The sequence below is a fragment of the Nipponia nippon genome, unplaced genomic scaffold (genome assembly GCF_047370975.1).
Source record: "Nipponia nippon isolate SJK-2023a ecotype South Korea unplaced genomic scaffold, ASM4737097v1 scaffold_18, whole genome shotgun sequence".
NCBI lineage: Eukaryota > Metazoa > Chordata > Aves > Pelecaniformes > Threskiornithidae > Nipponia > Nipponia nippon.
Window position 1 is genome coordinate 4,676,285 of NW_028262334.1, and position 13,772 is coordinate 4,690,056.

Here is a 13,772-nt window from a genome sequence, read left to right on the forward strand (position 1 = left end):
CTCTAGAAATTGAGATTCAACACGAAACCACAAATACACCAAGCAATTAATTTTTCTTTACCAAATGTTTCCAGTCATGTCGCAATTTTAACAGTAAGCAAACTATTTGGGTTCTTTCCAGTTCCTGTGCAACAATGTTCCTCATTTTTCATTTTATTTTTTAGATAATCTGGCTGAGATTTTAAAAAAAAAGAGTTCAAAACAAGTTAGGAAGTCAGTGTGAACAGAGCATACTCTCCCCACTAAATATTTACCCCCCCAGAGGTTTGTGTATCACATAGCAGAGGTTTCGTGCAAACAACCAAGTAAAGACTTTTCCCAGCTAAAAATACAGCGAACAGCCTAAGAAATAAGAGCAGAACAACATATCTACCGACACAGGCAATGCCAAGATATCTGAACCACATAAATAAAAGTCTTATTCAAACATTCCCCCCCTCCCCTCCCAGCACCATTCCAAGAGAACAAAGAAACATTAAGTCTTACTTTCCTGGTGTATATTTGATCAGACCTTCTGTTAACACAATATGACAACAGCAATGAAGGGAAGAATATCGCAGCTAAACAACCGTCTACCATTCCCCTTCCTTCTGCCGAGTCCTTGCTGACGCAAGGATGGAGCAGCTGCTGTCTGTTTTTAAACAGCTCCATATTTCATAAGAAGCTGCTGATTTCTGAAAGGACAGAAAACCCAGCCAATGGCTTACAAAATAAGAACCAAATGAAAGCAATTCAGGACACACTATTTAAACATCGTGTCCATTTGCTCAGCTTCCTTCCAATATACCACCGCAGCTGAAATTCGTAAGCCAAGTCTGTCCTCTGTCTCAGCCTGCTGCGTTATCACCACAAGCACAACTTTTAAGTATTCATCTAAAACAGAGCAGAGGATGCTGGAAAATCCCTCCCATGGCTCTAGATAAGAAAAATCTTGAAATATGGGAGAAAACAAACCCATGCGTCCAGCGTGATGCAATCACAGAAACTACTTCTGCACCAAATTAACATTACCCTCCCCTAGTTGTGTTTTCTACTGCTAAGGGATGCTATCAACATTAATCAACATTAAATGGTCATTTGGGATGGAAAGACTCTCCTTGAAGGACCTAGCCATATGTCTTGAACTTTTGAAAACTTACCAGCAGAAGATACATAGATATTGATATCCATTTATTTTTAATCAGGGATTTATCAGATACCCGGGAAGTCCCTCATCACTACTGAAATTCCACACTTAGGTCTTCTTAAAAATCTACATCATAGGATACAGGTCACTGCGTATTAGGACCTCAAAAGAAAGGAGCTTAAACCTTTTCTGTTCCGACTCTGCAGCTCTCACTTTGGCTGTTAAAAGCAATGGGTTATACCAGGCGAGTCCCTCCTGAGGGGCTCCAGACGCCTACTGTCTCCTTTCTAGTTAATAGCTGCTGTAAGAATTCTGCTTTTTCGGGTTTTGTGTCATGTTGATTAGCTTAGATAAGGACTTGGGGAAGGAGGAGGGAGAAGAGGAGGACATGCAGCGGGAGAAGGATTTAAAAAGAAAAAAAAAAAAGGCTTTCATCTGCTCTAATAATTAGCAGGTCATGCTGAAAATGATCAGCATCCCTTTAAAGCAACTGTGCATGAAATGTTCAGAGCCCTGCTCAGGTCACTGCACCCATGCGAGTCGCTTAGTTATATCAGTCAGTAAGACCTTGTGGGCTTCTAAATTCCTCTGGCTTCATAAGGGCTCTGGCCAAGATCCTTCTACTTCCACATCTCCACTCCAGGAGATGGGGGGTGGCAAGGCTCACCGAGCTTGCCGCTCAGTCACAAGGGCAGTAGGCATAAAGGTGCCCAGGCAAATCAAGGGCTGATTAAAGGTTTGCAGACCTTCAGATTCTCTGATAAAGTGGTACAGGGAAACTGATTGCAAAGCATTTGCCGCTCCTGGAGAAAATGAACTGGGTGCAAGAGCCTCCTCTTCATCACCGGAAGGTTTTCCCAGGGAGACCATCAACAAGGAAAAATCAGACTCTACCCCAAATGTGACAAAGATCTTCCGTAATTCATCACCATAGCTGCTGTCCCAGGCGTCTCTCTGCAATGCTTGTGTTGATTCACACAGAACAGCCTCCTCCCTCAAGATGCACCACCAGCTGCGGGTCCCCAGGAGCCTTGCCCCAGTATCAGACAAGCTTGAAAACTACATTGAAGACTCCGTCTGGGACTTAATACATAAGCCATACTGCAAAAATGAACAGCAGAGAGGGCGGGGGGGGGGGGAATTAACAAACCAGCAACAGAGCCCTGGTCCCTCTCTTCCCCACATTTATTCTTGCCTTCAGAAAAGCCAGCGTTCATCTCCTGGAGGGGCAGGACCAGTTTCACAGGAGCACAGGTCCTTTAATAGACCTGTCCTCCTCCAAAGAGGTGAAAAGATGGTTATGACAATGATAATTCTTCCGCTGATGTACTCACATCCTTCTATTAAGGACACATTACCTCAAAGGTCAGTAATTGCCAGCCAGAGCCAGCTCTGCCTTGACAACCCATCTTCAAAATGCGCTAAGTGCCTGACTATGCCCAGGACAGCAAGAGACTGCCCTCAACATGCTCTCTGGAGCGAGAATTTGCTTTGGTGGCCATGACGGCTGTGTCTTCTCAAGTGTCTTTAATTTCAGCAGCTTTCCCTCGCTTCAGAATTGTTCCTCCGACTCAGATTAACGCTTATCCCCAAACTGACACAGACCTTCAAAGCGCTGCTGTTTGAAAGAAGCCCGGAAAGATGGAAATTAAGAGATTACTTCCAAATCAAGTCATTGTGTCCAGAGCTACCACATGTGCCATTGGGTCCCAATGCTTTACAAAGGCAGGAGCGACTCCCCAGGCACGCAGGGGGACGGGAAGGACAGGGGACAGTCCCTACGAGACCAGTGTGGCACAGGGACCGAGGAAAAAGCACCAGGGCTGGTCTAGGAGGGCAGGAGCAAAGCAGAAATGCTTTGTAGGAAGGGAGAAAAAAACCAACATATAAGCAAAGACTGAAATCACCCAAGCTCCCTCTATACATCTCAGTAAAACAGAGAACTGCAAAATGGCAATGGTCACAAGAGCATCAGGAAGGAGCAAAGTGTAAAATGCATCCCTCCGTGGTACCAAGGTATTCACCTGAGAAAGGGGAGTCTTCCTCCAAGAGGGCAGTGCGGAGTACCCCAATGACAAACCTACAGCAATTATTAGAAAGGCATCATCCATACATAATTTTGAATTTAATTTAATTAGGCACCCTGCTAACTTCATTACTTATTTAACTGGACTGCTCATTCAATTTACGTGTACTACTGTTTCAGATAAGCGCTCTGGGCCCCACCTCAGTGGGAAACGCACTAGCGGACGCATTTGGGAATGCTGCAGCCCCAAGCCCACGCTCCCCTGCCACTCTGCATCTCTCCTGCAACAGAAGCATTTACCATGTCTTAGGTTTTATGCCTTCGTTTTTCTACTTGCATGCAGAGAAGTCCAGACAAGCTCAAGGATGAAAAAAGGATAAAAAACCCCAAACAAAAAAGCAGATTTATCATTGTTTGTGCTTGTGCACGCCAGTCAAAGCGGCAGCCTCCTACAGTTGCCAGATTCTTCTTTTTGACCTGAGAAATACCCAAAAGTAATACTCCGTGGGGTTTGGGGATATACATCAGAGCACTTCGCTCATCACCCAAGAGCATCCTTATAAAACCATCATCTCCAGCGCATGACATGTCAGGTCAGGACAGAAATCAAATAAGGTCTCACGCAAGCAACTGCTCTTGTAACACCTTCTGTGGCCGGGGAGCTCAGCAGCCTGAAGCTGAACCTTTCACACCAAATCAAACCCAGAAACAGAGGATCTGACCAGCGCACGCATCCTCCTTCCTACCACCTGGGACAGCCGCATCCCTCCCCGTCGGCCAGCTCTGCCTGCCCACGCCAGCTGCTCGGATACAGCAGCTCAGTCAACTTCAGGAGTCTCCTCGGAGGACTCGGGCAGAAGCCTCAATTCCCTGCCCAATCAGAAGGGAAGCAACACCATGGCTGAAAAATGGAAAAAAAGAGGAAACGGCACCTCAAGCAGATCCCTGAAATAGCCTGCAGTAGGTAGGAAGATACCTCAGGCTTAGACAGCAAGGTCTGTCTCTGAAAATTCAAATATATATATACACACACACACACATATATATATAAAAAGAGGCATGATTGACAGGAGTAAGAGAGTGTGAAATGGTATAGACACTGGCTTGAAATTAGGTAATCCTCGGTTATTTTTTTTTTAATTCCTTCTTCAGTTCAACTTTTCTTCTTTCAATCAAGCTGCTCTGAGTATTCTGAGCATCCATCAAAAAATGAGAACAAAAAGCTGGACAGCAGCGCAAAACCAGGCTCGCCCCAGGGTGTCCATCCCCTGGGCATCAGCCCTGCTAGCGCAGAGGTGCTGCTCCCCATCGTGCAGGCGAGCTGCTTGCACGCCCTGGAACGAACGTCATCGCCTCGTGCAGTGTCTTGGAGACAGCGTTGTGGCATCCATTTTTCACACTCCAAATTAATTCCAGACCCCGAAATAATTTAAGAGCTTAGGAGTTCAATGTAATTTGCTCCAACCAACACACAGGGCTTGTCCGAAGCATCAGAAGTTTAGAGGAGGAGCCTTATGGGCAGACCGTTCTCCGCTTGCGTGCTTTGGGATCTGCTGTGTTAATGGAAAAGATACAGATCCGCAGGTAGTGTCTTTTACTTTGAGGTGACCTGGTAAACAAAAGGACTGAAATCACTGCCACAAATATTAACAATTCTGCCACGAAGCCAACACGTAGTCAACAGCAGTAACAACCACAGTCACTACAAAGCCTTCAAGGAGAGCCAGCATCAGCAGAAGTGATGAGTTTTCCAGCTAGCTCTCGTAAAAACGAAACTTCACCTAGCTCACAACCCCACCATGATCTTGTGTTTAAGATGCTCAAAATTAAACCTTACGCCAAGGAAAAGAAAATCTAATTTTCGGTTTCATTAGCACGCAGCCTCCCCCAAGCGCAGTACGAGCATTTGCCTTTGTGAATAAAATTCACAAAATGATTTGCACAGCATTGGGGGAAAGGTAAATGCTAGAGTTCCCACCAACAGAGAAGGGGACTCAGTCTCACAGCAAAGCCATCTCTTCTGGCCCGTCTTCATAGAGAACGACGGCAGAGGCTAATCGTTGCATCAGAAGAAGGACCAGGCCTTGCTACCTGGCCAGGGATGGGGCTGAAGTGGCAATGCCAGGATTATTTCATCCTTTCACAAGGTGAAGGGATCACATAGACTCCGCAGAAATAGAGGACCTTGGCAATTCTCATTTCCTACGGCAAACAGTTCTCAGGGGCCTCTTCCAACCTCCTCCAGCAGGAAGAGGGGAACTTCTAACACCTAATCGCTGACATTTAAGAATGTGAAGCTCCAACCGTCAAGTTGACACCACAGCAGGGAATGCAGCTAACAGGTATACAGTTGCATGCTCCCCAGGGTGTGGATTTCAAGTTACAGTTTAAAAAGAAGAGAGGAAACTAAGCTACAAAAGCAAGCAACTTTATCTGGGATGTATTTATGCACACATACCATGTGGTCGCACCATAATGTAAACACCTGTGTGGATTATGCACTTCTCCTCCACCAGCAGTGTCCGAGGCATGCTCACATCTGGAATCCTTTGTGTTTTAAATGCTACTTCTGCCTTCTTGGTGCCAAAATGCCTTGAGGAACCAGCACGTGTGTGGGGGAGGAAAGGAGCGGGAGAACAGTCAGTAAGGTATGAAGATACTTCAGATATCAACATGATGAACACAGTAGACAGCTTGAGGAGCAGACATCCACCAGTGTGCACTATAGGCAGCAAATGAAGGAGATGCTGTGGTTTATAAGAGGTCACACTAGGTGAAAGTTACTGTTCTCCTCTGGCTTACAATAAAAAGCAAATTCACATTACTCCTAAGTAAACCCAATGTTTGTTATTTCTGTTTCTTTGTTTGCTATGTAGAGCTCTAAAGCCACGCAGCAATGTTTCCTGGCCAGCTTCTGTTATTCACACACAACTTACAGATCTAGGCTTGCAGCTGGATTTTTCTACGTCACAAGAGTTGCAATGAATTTCACAGGCAGCCCCCAGAGCAAGCAGCGCTCCACAACACAAAGGGACCAAAAAGTGGCATACGAGCCCTCTCCAATGCCACCCCAGCTAGGCTGACGATCAAGGTCCTTTTAAAGCAAGAACTTCATAATGCATCTCTCTAGCTGCTCAGGGAGACAGCATTAAAACACAAAAGCACACAGCTCTCATGCTAACGTTCCCATCTGCTCAGGAGCTGCTTTTATTTAAGGACAAAATAAAAGCAAGCGTGCTGCGCTGCAGCACTGACCCTGTGCACAGACACTTGGGTGCCTCAATCCACTTAGGCACCCCCAGAGATTTTCAAAGTGCCCTGGGGACATGCAGATAAACAAACATTTAAAGGGAGATGCATGTTAAGAGGCCCATCAGCAGCTCTCTAAGAGATGTTTGGCATAAGAAGCTCAAGACAGAAGGCCATGCAAAACCCCTCTGCCTTCAATCACATCTGGGCTGACCTTCCCAACAGGCTCGGCTCACACAGCCTGCCCCTTGTCTTTGCTCAGGTTACCCCGCAAAGACTGGAGTGACCCCGGCTAGCCTTTCAGCTCTTTGCTTTCAATGCCTAGCCTTCAAAGAAACCTGACCCAAAGTCCAACGAGGTTAACGGACAGGCACACGTTGACGTCAGCGAGGTCCCTGGATAAGGCCACTGCAGTGTTTGCCTTATTCTTGGAATCAGCGCCGCCTGGAAGCCAAAGAACAAAGTTAAGACTGACCAGCGGTGATAAACACGGGGTTTGCTGTCTTGGTCTTCCCGAGGACCAGCCTTTCTTCTGCACACACCCCTGGCAGGGGTCAGGCAAGAGGGGACTGATACTAGGAGGCTTTTTCCATAACATCCAACTGGATTTCTCCACACCAAGCAACCAACAAGACCAGACTTAGAGGTCAAACCCTGGAGCTAAGACATCAGGCTGTGGGGAAACTTGCATATGAAATGTTGACAAGACATTTCATCTTGCACGCCAAAGTGCTGGGTGCAGGAAAATTCCCAGTCTCCAAACCTTTTCAGACTTGGGTTCCTCAGAGGTTCAAGAGTTACACCCAGCATCTGTCCACCGGTAACAGCAGACGTGACCTCATTTGAATGTGGCACAGAACACTGGGACCGACAGAGTCCCAAATATTTGCCTCGTAAGGCCAGAGGTTCACAGAGCAGCTGTGTTATTTACATTCAGAGTTTAATTCTATCCAAGGCGATTTTGGGGCTACGCTCCTGAGACATTTACCTCTTGCACCAGCCTACCCTGCCACAGACACTAAGAACCCAGTTATTCACCAATCTCCTAGCAAAAAAAAAAATAGTATGTAATTACTAAACCCAGCTCTTTGATAGAAAGTCCCTGAAGATTCTCACATGACATGAGAGACAGGAGCTCTGAGAGACGAGTACTCCTCTGCTCCCATGCCAGAACACCTGTTTATTTGGATGCCAAATACCAGTGGCTCAACAAAAAAAAAAAAAAGTACGAGCCATCCTTCTCCCCCACTTCTTTTGAAGATGATGGATGCATCTGGTTGGGAAGCTGAGCAGCAGCACACAGAAAGGCCTTTTTAACACCCCCATAGCCCACAAGCAAGACGCGCAAATCAGTCACTAACAAAGATCAAGTCCTCATTAGACCTGAAATATGAATGGATCATACAGAACAGCATTTTTAAGTGTTTGTGTATTAAAGCTACTTTTCTACAGCAGCAAAAAAAAAAAACAACCCAAACAGCCTCAGGCAGTCCCAGGCAGGACGTGCAAGCTCAGTAAAAGTGCTGGTGCTTAAAGGGAAAGAACCAGTGAACCACCCTCCTCCCTTGAAAATAAAACACGCCTTTCAGCAAGCAAGTCAGCATGGAGACTCTGCAGAGGACAAAGACCCTCAGCACTGCATAACGTGCCCCAGGCTGTTGGTGTGAAAAAGGATGATGGTTTACTGGGTGTTAGCACGGCTCAACAGGCTGGCTTCCAGGTGTATTGTTCCTCTGCACCCACGTTTGCAGAGCCTTTATGCAAAGCAGACAGCACAGCCAGGACAGCCTGCAGTCTCGGATCAGGCTGTACTCAAATCACCCACCAGCAGCTCAGAGGCCAGCAATAGTCAGAAGCGTCAGGTACTTCTCAGAAAGAAGTACCATGCTAAGAGCAGCAATACTGGCCACTCCAGGCGTCTTAATCAGTTTTAAACAAGTTGCTGTCTCAGTAGAGGTCCACCACTGCCACGAGACCAGGAAGAACATGAGGAGGCAATCACTGAACATCTACCAGTAACTATGGCACTAATTCAAACATCAATAGATACAGAAGGTGGTTTGCATGCTCTTCAACCAGCCCCAAGTGTACCTGTAACAGCCCTTGAGTGAACAGAGCATGGTTATTTCAGGACCAACTTCCCCGCCTAAGGCCAACAGCTCCCAGAGGAGAGCCTGAGGAACAAAAGCATGCTACCAAGCCATAAAACTCAACGTTATGGTGTTCACAGCATCAAACCAACCGAGCAAGCTTTTACCTACGGACACCACCAAGCTCTGCCCCGCGCTGGTGCCGTACGCACTTCACAGCGGCGATGGCGTCCAGCAGCAAAGCCCATCACAGCCGAACCAGAAGAAGGTCACCAAGGGGAGGGAGGGAGCTCTAGAGAAAATGTACGGCCTCGCTGGGGAAGCAGCAGGAATGTGGCACAAAGGTAAATGCTACAGCCTGGGGCCATCAGATGAAAGCAGGACCAATACTCCACTATGTTGTTTAACCCGTTTATTGGGGGGGAGGCGGAGATAAATGAGTATTTGGGTTGCCAGAGGGTACACTTTCACCCCAATCTGAGTCAGCCAGATGCAAGTTCCTGCCCAGCAACACCATCCCAGCCAGATGATTTCAGCCTTACAGTTCACTTAACCACAGAACACAAAGAGCCAGTAACCCAGCAGTCGATAATGGAATAAACTATAGGTCAGTGACCAGGGGAAAGCACACCATTTAAAATTATTCCAATATTGACAAGCACAGGAAACACAGGCCTGCATTTTTATTTATTTATTTTAACCAGTCTATCTGCTCAGAAGCAGCGCTGAACCAGCTGCTAAAATTACAAGGTTAGAATCTCAAAGTCTGTGGGTAAACTGCATAATGCCAGCACACGCTTACATCCCTAAGAGCACGCCACTTGCAAGCAGGGTTGAGCGCGCACGTGATCAGCCACAACACGGCCTGCATGCACTTGCTTATCAGTACATCAGCAGGCGAGGGTTAGGGGGTACCTGAGCGCGCAGCACGGCTCTGCCACGCTGCCTTTGAAAGCCTGGCCTGTAGCCAAAAGGGAGAGCACATACTCACTCAGAACACTCAGCCAGAAGCCCAGCCAGGCTCATTTATAGCCCCATTTCCTCTCAAGGCTGCTTTTTCCGGGGAAAATGCTGCAATGACAATTTGCACCTTAAGATTAAAGATCGCAATGGCTCTCTAGCAACTGCAAACACCCAGAAAAGCCCCTTTCCCCTCCCGAGTCCAAGGAGCATTTCTTCTATCGCACGTGAGCAAAGCGAGGACGAGGGGACACTAGACATCACACAGGCACCAAGCAGAGAGTACCTCAGCTGAAGTTCAGGTGGTACCACAAAGCAACCTTATTCCGTCAAAATAAAACAAGATGATGTGAATTTGGCAGGGCAATTCAGACAAGCAGTAGGCACTAATTCTGACCAACCTCTCGGCTCCATCAAGTAAAGCAAAACCAGCTGCACTGCACGCACCAAAAGCGGTTTCCAGCCTTTAAGATCAACAGAAGTATTCGGTACGATCCCGTGCTTATACCCACCATACAATTAAAGTTAAAATTTAACACATTTAGACAGCAGGATCTCAATGCCAATTCATCCTATTTGCAGAGCTGGCTGCTGCAGTCCTCTGGCCAACCTCCCCGCGCTGAACACGATCCAGAGCGCTCTTCATCCGTGCTGGCACCCGTCACGGCCATCGCTCCGTGCGTCTTAACCAACCTGCCCGGGCTGACGCAGGCAGCGCCAGGAGCGCGGCACTCAAGCACCATTTCACAACAGCAGCAAAGGGAACACAAAGCCAAGATTGACAACTTTTCCAGGAGAGCACCAAGGAAATAAAATTACACTGTTCCCAAAATTTGTTTTTTTCTCAAAAATACCTGCTTGCCACAGGAAAAAAACCTTCAAGGCTGAATTTAGTGCTCAGTAAAAAGACCAGATTAAAAGCTCCGGAGACCGCTTGCTGTTTCTCCTCCAGCAGAAGTGAAATGGAGCAGCGAAGATCGGCCAGGCAGATCTCCTGTGTGCCACTGAGGGGCAAGCAACCATCACGAAGGGCTGCAATAATGTTCAGCTTCCCACCCAGCCCCTCCTTGGCACCTTTCTCACCGCCGCTAACAAGCCCACCGTGATTCCCAGCAGCAGGAGAGGCACCTGCCCATTAACAACTGGACTCCTGCCACCGACTCGCTGCACTTGTGCCACCCCGTGCGATGAGACAGCCCTGGCTGCCCGCCACCAGCCCGCCCAGGGCTCAGCAGCCCGGACCTGAGCCTGGCAGCTCCCAGGGCTGCGCCGCTCCCCTCTGGAACAGGGTGAGAAAGCATGGCCTTTATTCAGCGTCTGTCCCTGCCTCTCATTTGCTTGGGAAATAACCAGCAGGTAAACAACACCCAGCTAGCAATTTGCTTACCAACATGGAAAAACACCTCTACTTTCAACTTTTTCTCTTTACTTCTTTTTTTTATTTATTTCAGTGAGTAACAAAACCTTAATCCAGGCTCAATAAAGCACTGCAGAGCCTGGCTCAGCTCACTTTGGCTACAAGCAAATCAATAGCTTTCTTATATCTCTCTGCTCTGCTTGGGCGGGAAAAGGGGCCACTTCTTTCCCAGCCAAGACATCTGCACAAGGCATCTATGTGCTGTGAGCCAGGACCCCTCCCGGGGAGAGCTGAAAAGAGATGAAAGAGTGCTTTGGCACAGCAGAGCCGTCTCCTCTCACCCTCATCTCTGCTGGCACTGCCAGCGCCTTTCATGTGGGAAAGTTTTCAACCCCAGTTTGGCCTCCCAACCACCATCGGTTCTGTACTGGTTAGTTATTCACAGTGGGGTGGGAAGCCACTCGGAGCAGAAGTTCGGATGCTGTAGGTAGGACTCCACAGGCCTCCTGTTCTGCCCAGGCAGCTGCTGACAGAGCTGCTTATTCTGCACATCCGTAAGCTTAAAAAATGATGCTCAGAGGCACGGGGAAGGAAGCATGGGGGAAAGCCAGCCCTGGATTCAGGAATGCCTCAGAGCAAATCAATCAGTCCCTCTGTGCCTCCTTACCAGAAAAGGGTCTAGAAGTCGGCACAGAGATGAAGACAATATGGCCAAACCTAATACACCCAAGTATTATAGACCCAGAAACACGGCAAGCAGATCAGCGGGCTCAATCCTTCCTCCCCGCCAGCACACAACAGGGACATCGCAGCCCCCCAGCCTCCAGCTCCTCCCGGGGCAGAGCCACACCAGAAGCTGGTGCAGACCTGTCCCAGGTCACAGGAGGGCTGCTGCAGGGCAGGCGCAGGCATACTGCAGGCAGGCAGAGCCTTCCTGGCAGCAGGCAGGATAACCACCGAGCCCCCGGTCCGCACCAACCTGCCACAGGCATCGCACACCTCCCCTCTGTCACGGGTGCCGTGCAGCACAGCTCTGAAGAGACAGTTAGGTATAAAGCACAGCCCTGACTGCTGACCACCTTGCCAAAGAAAAGCCTTCGAGAGGTGGCCAGCAGACAGGCACAGGTTAGCACTGGTTCACTTGCAGCCCCGGTGAACTGTGCCCAAAACGCCCCTGCAGGTCACACGTGCCTTCATGGGTGGCTGCAGTTCTTGGGGAACAGCAAGACATCCAAAAGAGCACCTGTGCAAACATCCCTGGGCTGGGGAGCTTTGGCCTCTCCAAGGTGAGCCTGGACCAGCCTTTCACCTCTACCCACGGGCCATCCCTGGGCTGCCTCCCTGCTGGCCCAGGAAAACCCAGCTCCACGCAGCATGCACAGTCCTGCAGAAGGGAGCTGACTCCAGAAGACCAGGCACCAGCTACCCCAGCAGTAAATCATAAAACCCACAACTTTAAAATAAGAGTTCACACAAACCCATATTACAAACATCAACAGAGCTGTGTCAATTAGATTAGGCTCTGCCTTGTTATCCATCATGTTTACAGTACATGTGAATGCTTTCTAAAGAGCAGATGCTTTTCAAGTTTAATAATTCAACCGTTTAGAATTGAGCAGTGAAAGACCCTGCACACAAAGAAATAAACGCATGCACAACAGAAGCCTTTTTGTTGATTTTCAACTTTTTTTCCTTTAAATATAAACTACCAAGAATGCCAGAAATTTTTGCTTCTGAAGAAATGACAAAGAGGATGCCTAATAGACAGAAAGCATTTGGAGAAGGAAAAACAAAACCAAGACGACCCTCAAACATATTCTTGTGGGACAACTTCTGAAAACCACATGAATAAGTAATACAGGCTTCCCTTGAAACAACAGCAGCAAAAGCCTCAATGGGCGATGTCATCGGGACTTGATCTCTGCTGCGGATCAAATGCCATGCAAGCAGGAAACAGCTGACACAGCTCAGCCCAATTATATACAGTGCCCTTTCCATAAAGGGCCTCCTCTTTACTGCAAGCAAACTCATCTTCAGCTCTGCTCTCTTCGCTGGCAACCAGCCTCTTCTGCCCCTTGAAAGAAAAAGGCAAAGCTGGCATTTGTGCACTCTGCCATCCAGCCCAAAGGAACACACGGGGCTGGGACGTCTCAGGGCGTCCGACCTACACTCTCTCTGCAAGGATGTTCAGCAGCACGAGCACAAGATGGAAAGCCACAAAACACCCGACAGCTAATCTTGGCTCTGATAACATCTTCCTGGAACATGTCACTTAAGGTCTCCAAGCCTCAATTTCTCCATCTGTAAAAAAAAAAGTTAACAAAAAACTTTGCCACTGCAAGGGCTAAATGGAAAACACCTGTAAAAAAGATTTTCCCAGTGTGACATGAGCTCTTTGTACTCCCTGTTGTCAGGGACTATGCCATTGGACTATGAATTGTTCAGAGTGTGAACTATTTGCATTATATGTTGAAAACAGTACAGCCTGTTGTTAGCGCTCAATGCACAATATTTTCTACACACCCATCTCGTTGTTTCAGTCATTTATACCATGACTAGTTCTTCTACATTTACTCACACATAACCACGTAAGTTTGGCATTTACTGCATCATCGCTACAGAGAAATTACTGTAGGGGACAAATTAATTACCTATGCAAAGCAGGCTAAGAATAGTCAGCAACATACTGTACCACCGAAATGCTAGACAAAGCCTCAAACAGAACTTCCCTCATGTGGAGGATTACAGGCTCTACCCACAAAGCACTCAAGTGTCTTGCCTTATCTTTATTCCATTTAAAAGGAAACAGACTTTCCTGAAAACCTGATAGAAACATGCCTTTACAGAACAAATGCAAACGGATTAATGCACTTATCAGCAGTAGGCTTGAGGGGAGGCAAAGACATATTCCTCCTGCTGCCTAGATATTCCAAGATACTTTTAATTAAATTATAGAACATCATT

General features: G+C 47.6%; 1 protein-coding gene across 16 annotated transcripts in view; it reads right to left on the bottom strand.

The window, feature by feature from the left end:
* Positions 1 to 13,772, bottom strand: part of NCOR2 (nuclear receptor corepressor 2) — a 256,466-nt gene that overhangs the window by 211,708 nt on the left and 30,986 nt on the right. The window contains exon 1 of one of the 16 annotated variants that reach the window (XM_087754351.1): positions 487 to 572. The exons of the other annotated variants lie outside the window; for them this stretch is intronic. The gene's annotated coding sequence lies outside the window, so the exon portion shown is untranslated. Of the gene's footprint in view, positions 1 to 486; positions 573 to 13,772 lie in introns of those variants that run through there. 16 annotated transcript variants of the gene reach the window in all.